The sequence below is a fragment of the Alosa alosa genome, chromosome 8 (assembly GCF_017589495.1).
Source record: "Alosa alosa isolate M-15738 ecotype Scorff River chromosome 8, AALO_Geno_1.1, whole genome shotgun sequence".
Taxonomy (NCBI): Eukaryota; Metazoa; Chordata; class Actinopteri; order Clupeiformes; family Clupeidae; genus Alosa; species Alosa alosa.
This window is the reverse complement of record NC_063196.1, coordinates 9,757,178-9,774,015: the sequence shown is the minus strand read 5'-3', so window position 1 is coordinate 9,774,015 and position 16,838 is coordinate 9,757,178. Positions and strand designations below refer to the sequence as shown.

At 42.6% G+C, this 16,838-nt stretch overlaps 2 long non-coding RNA genes across 2 annotated transcripts; one reads left to right on the top strand and one right to left on the bottom strand.

Annotated features, from left to right (window-relative positions):
- Positions 1-4,593: 4,593 nt before the first annotated feature.
- On the bottom strand, positions 4,594-7,253 carry LOC125299427. The gene is made up of 4 exons (XR_007194361.1): positions 7,144-7,253; positions 6,152-6,832; positions 5,126-5,336; positions 4,594-4,896 (listed from the first exon to the last, which is right to left on the bottom strand). It is a non-coding gene; the product is annotated as an uncharacterized LOC125299427 (long non-coding RNA).
- A 98-nt stretch (positions 7,254-7,351) lies between these two features.
- On the top strand, positions 7,352-8,343 carry LOC125298785. The gene is made up of 3 exons (XR_007194272.1): positions 7,352-7,441; positions 7,667-7,718; positions 7,861-8,343. It is a non-coding gene; the product is annotated as an uncharacterized LOC125298785 (long non-coding RNA).
- The last annotated feature ends 8,495 nt before the right edge of the window (positions 8,344-16,838 follow it).

Genomic DNA, 16,838 nt, shown 5'->3' with positions numbered 1-16,838 from the left:
CATGCATGCTGGCACACACGCACGCAGGCACACACGCACACACACATACTTGCAATCACACAAACGCATGCATTTTTCTACATAAGCAAAGTATGCAATCAAATACATTTTTGACCTTGTTGGAGGAAAGTCATTTTAAGAAACCAGATTCACTCCAAATGGTGAACCAAAATGCTATTCCCACACTACTGTTCAAAAGTACCAAAGAGTGTATCTCTCTGTATGGGACTTTCATTATCACTCTTTCTTCTTTCTTAGTCTCTTTTTTGTCCGAGGCCTGACTTAAAACAAACAATTTGTGACATGCAGTCAGGTTTCAAAGGGCAATAGACATGTCCCCTGAATTAATGGCTATTTCTAAATATTAAACAGTTTGAAGACCTTTGATACATTTTTCCCAATTACACACACAGACACACACGAGTGCGCACACACACACAAACATCATCACTGAAGACAAAATAGCAAAATAAGCTAAATAGACACCATGAACATATCACCACATCCCTTGGTTTGTGTCATCATTTCACAGAAGCCGACTCTCTCCATAGGGTTAGTATGAGCAGGGCAGGGGTGTGTGTGACAGTGACAGGAGTGTGTGCATGTCTGTGACCCTGTGGTTCACAGCCCTCACACTCCGCTCAGTGGTGCGTCAGAAAGACCCCAAGGCCCCTCTCATCTGTCAGACGAGTCGATGGGTAGTGTTCTTAGCGGCAACTGGAGCGGAAGTGAGACCTTGACCTTTTCAGAATATCAAGGGCTGTCTCTGACAGCCTTGCACAATTCCCCCAGACAAAGTGACCACTCTGCTGTTTAAAGTTTAAGAAAAGAAAGACCCCCACAGACTAGGAAACAACCAATGTATGCAGTTGGAAAAGATAAATTGAATATAGTTATTTAAGTAGATTTGACCATTGGGTGACCCTAAGGTCAAAGTGTCAAGTATGGAGAAGTGAATTTGTGTCAACAGTGACACTGTGTGTGTATCATATATGAAACTATACTCTGCTCTCAGCTCAGAGTGGCCTGCCTGACACCAGACCGATTCTCAAATCTGGAGACCCTTTATTCACTTCAGATTCCCAATAGGCGTAATCAGCTGTGAAATTAAACTTAAATTGGTACATTGAACTCTTATCAAATCTTTTCAGAAGTACAGCAAACACATCTTTCTTGTAAAAGGTTTTAAATGTAGTTGTTTACTCAATTCCAAAGTAAACTGAACACAGATGCCATCAGCACAGCCATTGGTTGTGTTGACCAGCTCTGCTAACTGTTCATTTGGCGATTCCGAAATTGGTTTCAATGGGAAGGTCATCAGATGGACCTACAGAGCAAATTCAAATTTGCTAATTGGTTCGTCTGAGTTCCCTCAGGCTAAGCTCAGGGGTGATCAAACATGAGAAAGCTTGTTTTTGAAGTATGAATATTTGTTTGAGTGTGCCATGTTTCATCTGTTACAGTGGTGAAAGGATATTGGAGAAACTTGTAATGTGCCCTCTCTTGCCCTCTCTATCTCAGCAGAAGATAAGCAAACCAGGAGACGAAACAGCCATCAAACACAGTGAAGCACATTAAATTCTGCATGAAATAAAGTTGTTGGCACTATGGTCAGTGATAAGATACAGTTACCCCACCAAGTGAACACACTTTGCATGTACCATGAAGGAGTGCCCTACAACTGCATCTTGCCCTCTCTATCTCACATCAAAAGCACATCTCACATCTGAAATAAACACTTTGACCAATGTAAGTCATCATGTCCCTAGGTATTTGTTTGGTCACTGTGTTGGCTGGCTACCACCCAATGCACATGGACAAACACATGCAGCCAAAAAAAAAAAAGACTCAGAAAAGACTTAGTGGTTTAATGAGGGTTTAGCATGAAAATGTAAACAAGCTATCTGGAGCATTTAGCCATTGCTTCGGGTGAAGGAGCATCAGTAATAAGCTAGAGCTTTGCTTTGCATCTCCCTTTTCAACTGGAGAGGGCAGAGAGTGTGTGTGTGTGTGTGTGTGTGTGTGCAAACCTATCTGACTGTCTGTGCTGGATGTCTATATCTGTGTTTGTGTCGATCTAGTCCATAGCTTCTCTCTCTTTTATAAATTTGAGCGAAGATGTCGGTGGTAAATAGCCCTGGGTCCTATTATCTGCACTTATCTTTTGTTCCAGATATAAAGAACAAATACAGCATGGTACCAGTTGTGTGCCTAAACTGCTGAATGGAGAATTGGTTTAGCACTTGGTTATGAGCACTGTGCAGAAACAACAAAAGATCCTGTGTGTTGGTCGGTAAAAAAAAAAAGAAGTTTGACACTGTCCATCCAATAATACCTTTTTTTATTCTCTGTAACTTGCAAAAGGCATTCAACCACCACTTATGTACTGACAAACACAGCAACCGTTGCTGCTGAACAGCTCCTTTTAAAAGTAACAGAGGAAGACAAGCATCTCTCCATTTCTTTTTCAATAGAACGAGTCTTAATGATGACACTTCATTGCAAAGCATTCTAAGGTACACTTATGTTGAGGCATCCAACTTTAACAGCAAACATTCCCTGAGAAATACTAATAAAAGTTCCTCAAGCAAAGCACTGTGGGGGGACTACTGTATGTGAAAAATAGCAAACACTTCAGGAGAGTCCAAATCTTCTTCATACTGTTACACTGGTCACTCATTATATTTCTGTTTCTAATGGGGTAGGAGGGAAGAGAGCAGTGCTGATAATGGCTTTAATGGCCTTACTATCCCGCCTTTCTCAACATCATTAAGTTGTTCCCCCGGAAGATTTATTAACTGCAGTCATTAAACAAATGCTGGTGCAGGGCATGCTCTTTGGAGTGGAATAACCTGAGCACCAAACAAAAAAACACACACACACAAAGTGGCTAGAGACTCACTCATTATGCTGTAATTGAACACACAGAAACAACCAGTGGAGAGTGAAGCAAACCGCAAACTTGCTATTGTGTAAATATACTATCCGAGCATGGTATGAGAAAAGATCGCTCCTCAATCTAAACTATTCTTCATCAAAACCCTTTATCTTCCTGAGGGTATTTAAGGGTATACAAGGATACAAGGAAGTTTATTGTCACATGCATATAGTTACTGGATGTAAGAAATGCAGTGAAATTATGTCTGGTGTCAGCCTATTTGTGCATTTATGGGGGCAGTAGAAGAGGGGTTTAGTAGATTATGGTATGGCTGTTTCTATAGCAATAACAATATATTAGGTCACCCAATCAATCAATCAAATCAGTAAATCTAATGTTAACAGAAATTACATGAAGAAAATATTACCTCTGGTAGTAATTACAGAATGTGTGGATGCCTGCCATATACTGGACAGGTAACAGAGGTGCGCTTTGCTTATTGGATAACATGATATCTTTCTAAAATGATTTGTTTATTTTAGGGCAGACTAAAACACCACCATGTGGAAGAGGTCATTTTCTTTGGTTCCCCTAACAGAAGATTCAGGAGTAAATTAAGTAAAATCACTTAATTTATCACATAAATGAATAAATGACAGACAGACAGATAGATAGATAGATAGATAGATAGATAGATAGATAGATAGATAGATATATAGAGGTACTGTCGTGGCAGATATTCAGACTCGGGCCAGAAATTAAGTCCAAACATCTTGCCTACAACGTAACAAAAATACACCATTATAAGTGCTGAAGTCAAAAACTTCTCCCAAAAAGAAACGCAAAAGTCCGGCAGAGTTCTGTGCAAAAATTCCTTTAATGACTACATAGCGCAAAGCCTGAGTGGATCGCACGATCGCACTCCCGAACAAAGGTGGAACTCTCTTACTTATACCCCTCCAAAATGCTGACACAACACTACCCCGAACGAACTTTTCACCTTAAGTTTACGGAAAGTTCAGGGGTGTACAGTATCACAGGTCATACATTGTGCATGGGTTAAATATCGTTCGCCCCCCTGCACTCTCCTACTGGTTGTTATGAGTAGAGCTCGCCCTGTGTACGCGTTATCTTGCAGCTTCAAGGCCGACTTTGGTTTCTTTAAAAGGCCCAGGCTAAGGCAGCATGAGACACAGTGCAACAAAATGAGACACAGGGCAGCAAAAAGAATTCTGGGGGAATTCTGGTAGAATAGCTTCAGTATGTTAATAGTATTAGTTAAACTTGTTATTTAAAATGTTATAAAAGTATTATGGTTAGGAATAACTTCAGTGTATTACTTGATTATGATTAAGGTTATATGAATACATGCTTTACAGTTTCAAACTCGTTCTCTCATCATGATGTCTACAACCCATAGGATAATTTTATACAACAGTACTTTATTGATCCCCAAGGGAAAATTAGATATAATTGCATAATGGCAGAAGTGTGTGTTATTGCAGACTTGAAGCAGTGCACACACGTTTGAACAGACACACACACACATGCACGCACGCACGTATGCACGCACGCACACACACACACACGCACACACACACACACACACACACACACAGTAAACTGCCACAGAGTGACCGTCATACCATTGTAGAAATGTCCTATCTAAAATTAACACCTTCCAGACTCCTCAGGAGAAACATGCACTGTTGTGCTTCTATAGTTCCATCAGCATGTTGTGTGAAGGACAGATTGCAGTCGATTTCTGTGCTAAGGGATTTAGAGGTCTTGACCTGTAGCATCTGCCCTTCCAGCCTGAGTGGTTTTGAGAGAGGGTGTGGGAGGTCAGGTGTTCAGCTTGCCCCACAACCAGGCTATTTGGTTTTGCTGATGTTCAATTGCAGGGAGCTCTCCTTGAACCAAAGGACCACATGCCTTTATATGGACAGGGATTGCTCTGTCAGATGGGCCACCAAGGCAATTTCATCAGCATATTTGAAAAGGGACATTCCATTGTGCTTGTAGGTGATTTCATTAGCGTATGGAGAAAAGAATGGGTGACAAGACACAGCCCTGTTATTACCATTATTCAGCCATTATTCAAAACAATGTTGCTGGATTTAGGACCCTACACTCTGACAAGATGGAATCTGTTTTTAAAAGTTATGAAAGTTCTTAATCCTAAACAGCAGTGTTGTGCTGACTTTTAGTTCTTGGAGGTCGATGCAAAAGTATGTTCATATTTACTGTGTTAAAAGCTGGTGAACAATCCATGAATAAAATCCTGACGTAGGCCACTAGTTTGGAGCATCAAGATGCCTTTAGCCAGCCACTGTGTCCAGAAGATTTAGACTGGCATCCTCAGCTCCGTCTTTTGCCATACATGCAAACTGGAGTGGGTCCAGACTCTCTCCCTCTCTCCATACATTTGCAGAAGATCGAGGTAAGTGCCACAGGCCTGAAATCATAAATGGCTTCAGCATGAGGATTCTTGGGAACAGGGATGATAGTTTTCTTCTTACATGCCAAGGGAACGGAGTTGGTATTCAGGTCGGGAAATAGTCTCTGGATAATGGTATTTTATTTCATTGATAAAACTACTAAGACAAAAATATAAAAGAGAGAAGAGATAATTGAACTGTCTAGTTTAATTAAATAGGTTACACTCAATAAAATATGAATTTGGGATCATTCGGGTACCTTATGCAGGTATTAGCAATGGGGAAACATATCAGTAATATGTCACCAGCCAAGGGCCAGTAGCCCTAGGTACCAACAGATCCCAGTTACACACACCACAACACGAGATTACGTTTTTTTTGTAAAAATACAGATTTATTTATCATGTAATAACACATGGGTCACCACTCTAGACAGGAGGGTAAAACTTATAGGGGCGGACATGTTCAGGGTTGGCCACTCAAAACCACACGTGTAGTCAATCCCATCTCGGAACCATAAGGCACTTCAAAAGTCATAAGCACGAATCACCACCTATTATAATTTCACAATCCATGGACACAGCACACAGTAATGCACACAGTAATGATTTGTGACGTCACGCCCACACACTAAAAAAAGGCCCTTAACCGTTGCCCACTACAACTCCACCCACTGTCCAGTTACTGCAGCCCACCAGCACATAAGACACAACATTCACAAACACAAAAATGAATAAGAAGAAAATTATTGTCCGTTGGCCGGGATCCTCCAGGCCAAAAGGAAAATAAAAAAACAATAAATCAGTTCCAAGGGGATTGGTATCAGTCTCACCGGGGCCTCTGGGAAATGTAGTCCGCTATCGGATCGGCAGTGAGCCTAGTTCTTGAAGGTGACGTCACGGCGGCACGATGTTCACGTCAGCACGCCAGTGGAGTCGTCAACCACGGAAGCAGAAGCAGCACTGAGTCCCGGCTGAAACTGTTGACAAAACACAGGCCATTAGACCACTCTAGCCAGCAGTGTCAGCGACGCTCACTCGCACAACGATGCAGAGTTGGAATATCACCGTCCCTTTTGATGCACTCCAAGTTAGCGTTGTCACTCAACTGCGGCTCTCCTCCGGATCAGGCTCCATCTCGTCGTCCGGCAGCACCCGCCTGGAATTCCAACACCATCGTGAGCTACATGGACATGTGAAATAACCAAAGAATACAAATAGCTCTTCCCTTTACTGTGGCGATCGTCTAGCGTAGATAGCCCACAGCGGCTCAACGTCCTCGTCGGCAGCCACAGTCAGCAAGCAGCGGTCGGCACAGGCAGCGGTCAGCAAACAGCGGTCAGCAGGCAGCAGGCAGCAGGACTTCGCTTTCTCCCCTACTCCACCTGCACAGTCCCGCCGCTCCCTGCCTCTTATCCGAGCTACAATCACCACACCAGCCAACCAGCACGGTAGCCAGATGATTGCCCATCAAGGCTGACGGGTGTGGGAAATCGTCTAGAGCACCACGCAGGCTTCGGGGCAGGGAAAAGAATCAGTACACAAGCACCCTACCACACAAGCAACACTGTCATGGCTCGTCTAAGAGTCCAAAATGTCCATAACTGCAACAGTCCATATAACAATAATGTCCATAACTGCAACAGTCCCTATAACACTAATGTCCAAAACTGCAACAGTTCATATAACATTGGTCTCCATATCATAATCAGTCCCCACACAACACATACACATCCTCCCCGCCCACGACAAATATACTTTGGAAAAGGACATGAATGAAGTCATTATTTTGATGACTACAGATGTTCCCAGAAATTAAAATCACCTGTTTAAAATCTGCATCAAGTTCAAGAGGCATTAACATTCACATTAACATTCAATGCCGGCAGGTTAATGGTGACTCTCTTGTGTTCTCTTTTGTGGTTGCTTTTGTGACATCATGCATTCTATTTTGTGACATCACATCTAACCAACCAACCAATCACATTCAAGTGGAACTAAATGACTGGAAAATTTCTAAACATGTCATAGAACTCTATTGACAGGTTGCTAAGGAGATAAGATTGTTTTGCTTACCTTCACTAGAAGAGGTTCATTTCATGATACCAGAGTGGAGAGACAAGGTGGGAAGTTAGTTAGTTCTTACTGCTAATCTGCTAATTGTAATTTATATCATAATTTTAATATATAGGCTATTACAATTATACAGAATAAATACTACTACTACTACTACTACTACTAATAATAATAATAATAATAATAATAATAATAATAAATAATAATAATATAATGTTGATATTTCTGCTGGCAATGATCACCACTAAGGTCCATTTTTTCCCCTCCACTAGGAGATCCACTACAGGACCACCACAAGGCCAAAAACTGATGTAATGAAGTAAGGTAAGCAAACTTCAGATTGTAGGTCACTATTGCTGTAAATGATGAACGGTTTAAATTACATTTAAATCCTAAATCAAGCACTAGAATTAAAACTATTAGAGTAAAAGAGGATAGATGACACAAACAACTCTGATGGTTGCAGGTGCTGGTGCTATATGTTTGGATATAGGTCTACAGTTTCCCATCAAATGTCAGCAAGAAGATGGTAAGTACCAGTGAAAATCTGGTTGCTACCCGACTCTGCAGGTAAGGCCACACATACGTTCAGATACAATAATGTTCTCATAGAGAAGAGGATATTACTACTGAGAGAGAGAGTATTTACAACTGTTACAACACTCATATAGTTCTATGAAGCTCATAGCAATCTTTTACAAAATGTATATGAGGATATTATCTAGGTTTGTGAAGTGTCTAAATGCCAAAAAAAACATGGTTAACTGAGATGAAAGTTGAACGAATAATTACATGAGAATCTGATGTATCCTAATGAATATATGATGCATATATAATGCTTTCTCCATATGGTACATATGAGGGTTGCTATGCCAAATAAAGTGGTTGCTATGCTGGTTGCAAGCGTAATCATGTTGGTTGCTATGGTGGTTGCTAGGTTGACATTATAGTGGTGGTTGCTAGGTTGTTGCTAGGGTAATTAAGATGGTTGCTAAGGTGTTGCTAGGGTAGTTGTGGTCTTTCTATAGTAACTCAAGTGGTTGCTAGGCTGGTTGCTAGGGTAAACATGTTGGTCACTATGTTGGTTGCTAGGTTGTCATCCTGGAAATGGTTGATAGGTTGTTGTTAGGGTACTTGAGGTGGTTGCTAGGCTGTTGCTAGGTTAGTTATGGTGGTTGCTATGCTGGTTGCTAGGGTAATCATATTGATTGGTATATTGGTTGCTGGGATGTAACTGTGGATGTGGATGCTAGGCTGTTACTAGGGGATTTGACATGGTTACTAGGCTGTTGCTAGGGTACTTGAGGTTGTTGCTAGGCTGTTGCTAGGGTAGTTATGGTAGTTGATATGCTTGTTGCTAGGTTAATCATTTTGGTTGCTAGGTGTTAGCTGTGAAAGTGGTTGCTTGTCTGTTGCTAGGGTACTTGAGGTCATTGTTAGGTTGTTGCTAGGTTTATCCATGGTGGCTAAAGTTGATTGATCTGATACTTTTTGTGTAAACTTTTAAAGAGGCAGACAATCTTGACAAACAAATTGGCTAAACACAGCAAAAATATGATCTCTTTGGCAAAGATACTACTACCACTATCAATAACTAAACAATAGAAAATTAGTTCAAAAACATTGTAGTTCAAAAACATTTAACTCTGTAGAGAACAGGAAAGGTTGTGAGCCTCTTGGAGAGCAGGTATATTAATGATATTAAAGAAAGGGTCAGGTTGCATGCCTCTGAGACAGCAGGTATGTTATAAGTTTTACAGTCAGGGTGAAGTGCAAAGTCTCTCAGTTTGCTAGAACCTACAGTGGGCATTACTTTGAAATGGCCACTTCAGTCGTGCAGCAGGCAGCAAATGTAGAAGAGTCATTTCCAGTGGAAGAACAAAATGCTGAATGAAGCCCAAAGCTATAAAGGCATATCTGGCAAGTTATTTAAGGAGAAGTCGAACGTGTGTTTTGTTTCATTTGTCCCTCCTGGCTGGGACAAATGAAACAGCATGGGGGACGAATGAAACATCCTACAGCTTAAATTATGTAAACTTCCTACGACTTCAATATTTGACAACATATCATGAATGGTACTTCAAGTATGTGTTATTTTAGATAGATTGCTGCTGGGCTGTATGTCTTGGTTCATGTCTGTTAACTACTCATTGCCGTCAAACACATATCTCACGGTTGCATCCATTACAAACAAACATGCAATGTGAACGTCTGGAATTGGGGAGAGCACAAAATGCTCTACTGAATAAGCACAAAGTCAAACTTTTAAATGAAAAACACTCTTTAATAATCAAAAAAATAAACCGCTAATGAAGTAAACTTGTCACCATCAAAAATCGTTTATCGCCTGTAACTCCGTGATAATAGGACGTAACAGGAAGGCATTTGGCTGAGCAACGGAGGTTAATATGCTCTATATTTTGTCCAAATGATGTCTGTCTATCATCGTTGCACTCAGAGAAAACCGGAATGTTTCATTCATCCTGCGTTTCTTCTACGGCTGCAAACGGGATTCACCCGCAGTTAACCAAATATTTCTTTATTAGGGCAGGGCAGGCATATTTCTGACTATTAAATTATTTCTAAACCAGTCTGCTAAAGTAGTGAAGTCTGTGTAGGGTTTTCCAGGCTTTACGAGATACCTTGCTCACAAGAGACATCTGCCGGTTGTTTGGGTTGTTTATGCGTCGTTGCAGCGTCACTGGAATAATACAAATTAAAGTCGCGTGATCCCGCGTGATGTTACGCGCGGACCGCGAGGGAAGCTGGCCAATTTGAAGTAATGCCCACTGTATAGCAGAGATGTAGTAAGGATGTTTTACTGTGTAGAGAGGAAGTAGGATTTCCAACCTTGCAAATAACAGGTGCCTCAAAGATATTAAAAGGAGAGTGTTGTTTCTTGCCTTTCAGACAGCAGGTATTCATTTTAGTCAGGGAGAGGCTTGAAGCCTCTAAGGTAGCTAGAACCTACAGTAGAGATGTACTGTGAGTATTCAAATCTATAGAAAAAAAGAAAGATTGTGGACCTGTTATGCAGGTATATTAAAGATATTATAGAAAGGGTGAGGTTCCATGCCTCTCAGACAGCAGGTATCGTACAAGTTCGGTGAGGAGCAAAGCCCCTCAGTTAGAATGTATAGCTGAGATGTAGTAAGGATGTTTTACTGTTTAGAGAAGAAGTAGGATTTACAGCCTCACATATGACTGGTGCATCAAATATATTAAAACCAGAAGGAGGTTTCATTCCTTTCAGACAGCAGGTATGGTACAAGTTCTATAGTCAGGATATGGCTTAAACCAAAGTCCTTTTAGGCAAGTACCCCCACTCGGTAACCATTTTGGTAATGCAATGGGCAATTATTAGGGGCAATTATCGGGCAGCTATTTTCCTATTCAAGTGAATAGGGAGGCATATGTAGATAGCAGGTATGTTAAAGATACTAAAGAAAGGGTGAAGTTTCATGCCTCTCAGGTAGCACAGGTTGCACAAGTTCTAAAGGCAGGCTGAGGTTTTAAGCTTAAATCTCTCAGGAAGCTAGAATCTTATCAGGAGATTTAGAAAGAATGTTTACTGTGATCAGAGAGTTGAGACACCAGCGTCTTTGTGAAGAAATATGTCAAAAAAGTTTAATGGTATGCAGGTTTCATGCCATTCATAATAGATATGAAACAAGTTATACAGGCAAAGTGAGGTTTGAAACTTCCAAGGTAGCTGGAACCTATAAAGGTGATAACATTTACATTGTGTAGTAATGAGTGTAGTAGTGAGTTGGGAAGCCTCATAGCTACCACATGGGGCAGCCGTGGCCTACTGGTTAGCGCTTCGGATTTGAAACCGGAGAGTTGCTGGTTCGAACCCTGACCAGTAGGCACGGCTGAAGTGTCCTTGCGCAAGGCACCTAACCCTTCACTGCTCCCCGAGCGCCGCTGTTGTTGCAGGCAGCTCACTGCGCCGGGATTAGTGTGTGCTGTGTGTGTGCTCACTGTGTGTTCACTGTGTGCTGAGTGTGTTTCACTAATTCACGGATTGGGATAAATGCAGAGACCAAATTTCCCTCACGGGATCAAAAGAGTATATATACTTATACTACTTATACATAATGTCAAAAACACTAAATGCAGGGTGAGCTTTCAAGCTCTCAGCTGGTAAGAGCTCTTAAGGAAGGGTGAAACGCAAAGTCTCCCACTTAGCTTGGAGCTACAGCAGAGATGTACCCCGAACATTTAATTTTGTAGAGAAGAGGAAATGTTTCAAGCCTCTTAGAAAGCAGGAAAGTTAAAGACACTAAAGAAAGGATGAGGTTTCATGCCTCTAAGACAGCAGGTATATTACAAGTTTTTCAGTCAGGGTGAGGCACAGTCTCTCAGTTAGCTAGAACCTATACCAGAGATGTAGTAAGGGTGCTTTACTAGCCTCGAAAATAAAAGGCAGGGCTCTCAAGTGTTACGCATTGAGCGTGACAGTCACTCATTTCAGTCTTTTGTCACGCTCTCCCGCCACACATTGTATTTCTCACGCAGAAAAACTATTTATATATTTAATATGCTGCGGCAGCGCCCAAAATGTCTCTGGCCGCGCCACTCTCACTATGGAACCGGCAGGAATCAAGCGAGTCTCCCCTGGAGTTGAGCCTGCCACTTATCAGCCAATCAAAAATAACGAGAGGGGCTACACAATAGCCAATCAGAAAATAACTGTATTGTATCTGGGTAAGATTTAACGCAACAACCAATGAAAAAACGCTGTATCCTGAATTGTTGAACGTGAATTATTGAACGTGAACCTGTTACCTACTTCCAAGTTTCGTTCACCTTCGAGCTTCGAGCATCAGTTCATGGTTTCAGCACAGAGTAAGTCATCTTTTAATGTTACAACAAATCCACAACTTGTTTGACACAATGACAACGTGACTGCTGCTATAGAGAATGTTTCCCAGATAATTAGCATCAGTTGTTCATGACTGTCTGTAACTTAGCCAACAGTTTCACAGCCTGTTCATTGACAACACTTCGCTCAGAACAAGTAGCCTTTCGTTCACACAATGACTGACATATTGTCACATTCTAATCATCTCTCTCTCTCCAAAAAGGCTTAATCATTTTATTAGTACTAAACAAATGAAAGTGTATTGCATAGCCTATTGTTATAGGTCACTTTTAAAATCAGGTCATGTTATATAATTATATCCTGGCCAAGGATGCATTAATCATTGCATCTGTATTCAAAAATGTCGGGTAAAAAGCAATTAAGCATCCTCTCATTCACCCTGAGAGGAAAGCCCCCTAAAAGGTCCAGGTTAGTGGATGCTCAGAGGTGGTGAAAAGGCCAATTATTGAATTGTCAGTGCCATGTGTCAAATCATTTCTTTTGCAAATCTGAGCAATTATAAATTATACTTTTGCCCCATTTTGACTTAGGAGGGCATTGCTCCTACATACTTTAGCCAATAATCAAACGTCTGCTCTCTTTTGGAAAGCTGAGACACTGTTGGAAAACAATTAGAATAACTGTGTGATGTACTGTCACAAAGTCTAGATTATTCTTTTATTTTTCTACCGGATAACAAGCATCTTTGAACTGACCACATTTCAGCCCTCTAGGTCTTGACTTGATATGACTTGAGTCCTAGCATTAGGTCTTGTCATGCTGTGTGCAAAAGTAGATCAATATAGAATGACAACATGAGTACTTTAGACCATTATTTGCCAAGGTATGCTCATGCATTTGGTAAAATGCCCTATGAAAACTCCCCATAGGACTTTGGGTTATCCAAAATGCATACTGGCAATCAAATGCTTACTGCATATGAACCCCACATAAGCATAATCTTGGCCTCAAATGAAAGGTAATACTTCAGGTTCTGATATGACTACACTAAATATGGAATAATTACAAAAAATACAAATCTATCAAATACAAGTTCTATTTCAATGCAATTGGTGTGAATAAGACGGGCTATATTTCTGCACAACTACTATTGGATCAACTGGTAACTGACCTGGGGCTGGTGTATGCTAGCTGGTGATGCTAGTTGTGCGTGTAAATCCTCACACCCCTAACCTTAAGAACGCTTCTAACCGCTGAGTTGGAAGCCTGGGCTTTTAGGTCAGTGGTTAGAGCGCTCGACTCCCATGCCAGTGTGTGTTGACGTGGCGGGCGGGGGTGGTGATTGTCGACGGGGAATGTTACTCTTGCCTGTCCTCAAAACTTGAGAGCCCTGAAAAGGCGCACTACTACTCCTAAAAGCAGAGTGAGGTTTCATGCCTATCAAACTACAGGTATGGTACAAGTTCTAAAGGCAGGGTGGGGAGTGAAGCCTTTCAGCTAGCTGGAACCTATAGTGGAGATTTAAGGATGCTTTATTGTGTAGAGAAAAAAAGTATGATTTCCAGCCTCGTAAATAACAGGTATGTCAAAGATACTAAAATCAGAGTGATGATTCATGTCTCTCAGACATCAGCTATAGTATAAGGTGTGGAAGCAGGATGAGCCACAAAGCCTCTCAGTAGCTAGAACCTATAGCAAAGGTGGTGGGGTTCTATTTTCTTGGCTAAGAACCTGCATGGTTGTATATAATTTAGCTGTCAGGACACATCGACTCAGACAGAGGAATAAGTTCTCAAGTTTATCATGTTTATTGATCTACAAGGAAGTTGTAGGCCCAAGGCTCAGCAAACACACAGGGAACAGTTTTAGAGGAAAGCAGGCAAAAGGTCCAAAGCACAAAAGATCTGATCATGAATTCAAGTAAAAGGCAGTCCAAACAAACTAACCAACTTAACCGGAGTATCCAGCAAACACAGGAGCTGACGTGGGATGTCAGGAGCACAGAGCCAGAGTTCTTTGTGTCATACGAGGCCAGACACTGAGTACTGGGAAAGGGAGGTAAAAATAGGGCTCGAGTCCAGTGAAACACAGGTGTAGCGAATTCAGTAATTAGGGGAAAGTGAACGGGCGACATGAGCTGTGAGGGACTGATTGATTGGCGTGGCTGAGGGATTTGTGGTGCCTGAAGATGAGTGAGTGGGAGTGCCTTCAGGGGCCCACTCCATGAGTAGAGGGCCTGGTCGACTGGGATGGGAGCGATGGAACTCGGCGAGCATTGAGGGGTCCAGGATGATGTTCCGGCTGACCCAGGAGCACCCTCGGGCCAGTATCCCTCCCAGAATGAGATACTCCAGACGGCCCCGGCAACGCGAGTTGAGAATATTCTTGATGGCATAGAACGCCCTCGTCCAGGAGATGTGGCAAGGGGGGTTCTGCCACAGCACCAGGTTCTGTGGAGGAAGGAGAATGGGGTAAGTGATAAGGTTTCAAGAGAGACCCATGAAAAGCTGGGTGGATCCTGTAGCTAGTGGGGAGCTGGAGTCGATATGTGATAGGATTAATCTTGTGAATGATAGTGAAGGGACCTAGGAATCTAGGTATTCAGGCGTAGCTGACTGCCAGGCATCAGCATGGTGGCGGTGGATGGCTCGCTGAAGGTGATTGTGAGCTTGACTCCACACACACTCACTTTCTCGAAACAAGACATTAACTGCAGGAACTTCAGAGGGCTCCCCAGACCAGGGGAAGAGTGTTGGCTGGTGGCCGAGTATGCACTGAAAAGTGGTTAGACCAGTGGAAGGCTGGAGTAGGTGAGTTATGTGCGTACTCGCCCCACAGTAGGAACTGACACCAGGTGTCTTTGTGGTGGTGACAGTAGGTATGTAGGACATGGCTCACCTCTTGGATTTTCCGTTTTGTTTGGCCATTGGTTTGGGGATGGTAACCTGAAGTCGAACTCATGGTCACGCCCATCAGATGGAGGAAGGCTCTCCAGAAGCGAGAGATAAACTGAGACCCTCTGTCTGATACGATGGTATTCCAAAGTTTCGGAAAACATGTGTAGACAGAGCTTCTGCCATCTCAGCAGCAGTCGGGAGACCTCCAAGAGAGGTATAAGCTGACAGGCTTTGGAGAACCGGTCAACGATTACTAGGAGACAGGTATTGCCACTAGAGGAGGGAAGATCTGTTACAAAATCAACTCCAAGGTGTGACCATAGTCTTCTAGGAATGAGTAAGGGTACAGTCTTGGCTATGGCGCAATTTGCACAGCCAGCTACAAACCTCCATACATCTCTTGCTAAGCCAGGCCACCAGTAGCAGTCACAAAGGAGTGAGAGGGTGGAACTAACTCCAGGGTGTCCAGTACCAGGAGATGAGTATGCGGTAGTAAGGAGCTGGGTATGGAGGCAGCAAGGTACGTATGTGCAATGAGCTGGGGTGTGAGGGGGTGCATGGACTCTGTGGCTGAGGCAATCTGGTCATCAATGGCCCATTGGATGGGGCTCACAACCACCCCAGCAGGGAGGATGGTCTCAGGCTGCTCACACTTATCTGGGTGGTAAATGCGAGACACTGCAATTACGAGATAACTGATGGAAATGGACATGCCACCTAGCTTGGCGAGGGTTGAAACGTCTGGCTTCTTTGAGGTACTGGAGATTGTTGGAATGGATGTTTCCAACAATCTCCAGTACACTCTAGCCCGTGATGCCACTCCTCAAGGGCTAGCTTGATGGCCAGCAGTTCTCGGTTGCCAATCATAATTGTACTCCGCTTGACTCAGTTCCCTAGAAAAATAAGCACAAGGGTGAAGGCATGGAGGACTTACTCCTGAGGTGGAGGCATCAACCTCTACAATGAACTCCCAGTTGGGGTCTCGATGGCAGAGGCCCGGCGCCGATGTGAAGGCCTCCTTGAGTGTCTGGGAGGCTTTCGGGTTCCAGGAGAGGGCCTTGGGTTTCTTACAAAGCATGGAGGTTAGAGGTGCAGAGATCTGGCTGAAGTTGCAAATGAACCTCTTATAAAAATTGGCAAAGCCAAGGAAGTGTTGTCGTTCCTTGATTGACTGAGATTGGACATGACAGCACTGATCTCACCTTTCCATTATCTATTGCTACTCCCTGGGAGTTGATGTTATAGCCTAAGAACTGACAAGTGGTTTGGTGAAATGTACACTTCTCAGCCTTCAAGAAGAGGTGGAACTTGCGTAATCTTGCAAAAGCCAGGGAGACGTGCCTGATATGATCTGTGAGATTAGATGAATAAATTAAAATGTCATCGATGAAGATCATGACAAACTGGTTGAGGTAGTCTCTGAACATTTTATTCATGAAGTATTGAAATACAGAGGGTGAGTTAAACAGTCCGTATGGCATCATTAAGTACTCATAGTTTCCAGTAGGAGTCACAAAAGCAGTTTTCCTTTCATCCCCCTGACGGATATGAACCAGGTTATAGGCGCTCCGAAGATCAAGCTTAGAGAACGCACCACATATCTGTTCCAGTGCAGCAGGGACAAGTGGCAGAGGATAACAGAATTCCATTGTAATCTGATTGAGGGCACGGTAATCGATGCATGGCCTAATCCCACCATCTTTCTTGGCCACAAAAAAG